At 34.7% G+C, this 2,805-nt stretch overlaps 1 pseudogene; it reads left to right on the top strand.

Moving 5' to 3' along the window:
• Window positions 1–789: 789 nt before the first annotated feature.
• On the top strand, window positions 790–1,503 carry LOC140014873 (large ribosomal subunit protein uL23-like; annotated as a pseudogene).
• The last annotated feature ends 1,302 nt before the right edge of the window (window positions 1,504–2,805 follow it).

Genomic DNA, 2,805 nt, shown 5'->3' with positions numbered 1-2,805 from the left:
CATCGTTTAATGTAGGAGTCATTATAAATTTTGGGTTTAATTGTGATGATAATGGTCTACAATACATCCTGTAAATTATAGCAAAATTTTTACTATGTTTTTCAGATTTATCTCCTTGTAAATGAATGTCTAATACCATAGAATTCAAAATATGTGGGTCAGTGATTTCTATTGAAAATCTAGGAGCACAGTTAAAATATATTGGTCCAATACATACATTCACTACAAGAAATTTGGTCTTCAGTGACAAGCCATTTTTGTCACAAAAAAATAAAAAGTCGTCACTGATAACTTTTATTGACAACTTTCTAGTTATCACAGAGTCGTCACTGAAGGCCCGTCGGTAAAAGTATATAGTGACGACAATAAAAGTCGTCAGTGAATGGAACTGTTTTGTGACAACTGATGTCGTCAATAATTATTGTAATTTTAGTGATGACATAATATCTTGTCAATGATGTACAAATAAATGTCGTCACTAAAAGTGATATGTAATTGTCATTGGTATAGACTAATTACTGACGACTTTTGAAGTCACTAAACACTTTTTAATTCTATGACCACAGATTGTTATTAATGGAAAATTTTGATTCAATCATAACTCTTTATCACCATGAAAATTGAAAATTTTCCTACAACAATTATATCTATGAATGGAAAAAAATGACAATGATTTATAATTAGCAAATGAATGCATCCATTGCATTACGAAATGTCAAAATATCATATAAGCATTCAAATATCATAATGAAGTTCAACAACACCCTATCTATAGTTTGATAAGTGGTATTTGGCCTAAATTTCACATATAACTCGAGGTAGATTTACAAAACAAATCCAAGTCCCAAATTTCAACACAGAGCCGCTTCAGCAACACTCAGCTCCTCCCCTTAACACTCGGCTCCTCCCCTCAGGTAAAAGATTTGTAAGGCAGTTTCCAGCAATGGCTCCTAAAGCTGACGCCACAAAAAAGCTTGATACAAAGGCTCAGGCAGCCAAGGTTGCCAAATTTGTCAAATCTGGGACAACTTTTAAGAAGAAAGCCAAGAAGATCCGAACCAAAGTTACCTTTCATCGTCCTAAGACATTGAAAAAAGACGGGAACCCGAAGTACCCACGCATCAGTGCTCCTTCTAGGAATAAGTTGGACCATTATTAGATTCTCAAATATCCTTTGACTACTGAATCTGCCATGAAAAAGATTGAAGATAACAATACCATGGTATTCATAGTTGACATTCATGCTGATAAGAAGAAAATCAAAGATGCAGTGAAGAAGATGCACGACATACAGACCAAGAAAGTGAACACTTTGATCAGGCCTGATGGAACAAAGAAAGCATATGTTCGGTTGACTCCAGACTACGATGCTTTGGATGTGGCAAACAAGATTGGAATAATATAAATGAATTTAGTCATTGTTTTGTTCCGATCAAAGATACTGTCTTTTAAGTGTGACAATTTGCTAGGCTGTTTTGTCGTGAAAAAAAATACCAAATTTCAACACAAGGGGGAATTTTTAACATCAGACAAAATTTCACTAAACCTTGCCATTTCCCAATTTCACTATATCTCTTGCAGTTCGGTTGCTTAGCTAAAATTTGCAATCCAATAAGAACCTCAATAATTAAAGCTGGACATCAAAATCAGCCCCAAAGAAAATCAAAATCAGCCCCAAACTAATGCACCAAATTAGCTCAAGAAATAAGTACTGCTATTAAACTTCAGCCTCAAAGGAATAATATAACAAGTTGATAAGGCAACAAGCACTACTATAACAAGTACTGATAAAAGTACTGCTATGAACAATATAACCAGTTGATAAGACGATAAGCACAACACTAAAGGAAAAGCAACTTCAGTTCACTTGCTTAGCTAAAACATTCAAATAAACTAAACTAAACTAAACCAGAACAATCCAAACTAATGCACCACAGAGGATACAAGGTGTCAAGTATGATAACCAAAGTAATGTCGATCATGATATAAGGTGTCAAGTAGGAGCAATGTGCACCAACATAACTAGAATGTTTCTTTGCCATTTAAAAGCAAATAACAACTTTCTTGTTCTAGATCTCTGAAATTACTTTTGCTGTTTGTCATGGTGTATTAATTCCATAGAAAACCAGCGCCCCTTAATATTGTATTCCAATCAAACTAGTGAGTTAGGCAAGTGGCGGGACATTGCAAAACATTCAAAGTGAAATTTACTTCAAGAATGGCACCAAAAATGGGAACCATTCATGTGAAAAGAAAAGGTATTACCTCAAGGAATGCCTTCAAAACCCACATAAAAGTTAGTATTATTACTCCGTTAACAGAAAATCCAACCTACATCCAGCAAAAAATTTGTGATTATACAGTATAAAATAATGCTATATGGAGAACAAACTACCATGTAAGACATGAAACTATCAATAATTAGCAATTAACTGTAGCAAGATGTACACTTCTCAATTTAGCATTATTCCAAGTAGAAGAGGCAAAGCCATATTAATTTGAAAATGGACATATAGATAGCTGGGGGAGATGGAAAGCAGGTTTTATAGTGAATATTGGGCTAATAGATAATATGATAGCACTTAGCAGAGCTGTGGGGAGTACTCAAAAGGATAAAAATGGCTTGGAACTCTACAGAAAAAAGAGTGATTCTGGACACGAATTGTAAGGCAGCTTTGGAACTAATACAAGGAGTAGGACAGGACTCACCACTATACAATCTAATATGTCAGATCAGGAATGTTTTAAGCAGGGATCGGGAATCCTGGCTACAACATGTTCGGAGAAAGAAGTAAGTGTGCAGAC

The sequence above is a fragment of the Coffea arabica genome, chromosome 9e (genome assembly GCF_036785885.1).
Source record: "Coffea arabica cultivar ET-39 chromosome 9e, Coffea Arabica ET-39 HiFi, whole genome shotgun sequence".
NCBI lineage: Eukaryota > Viridiplantae > Streptophyta > Magnoliopsida > Gentianales > Rubiaceae > Coffea > Coffea arabica.
The sequence above is the reverse complement of the archived record's forward strand: the minus strand, read 5'-3'. Positions and strand labels throughout refer to the sequence as shown.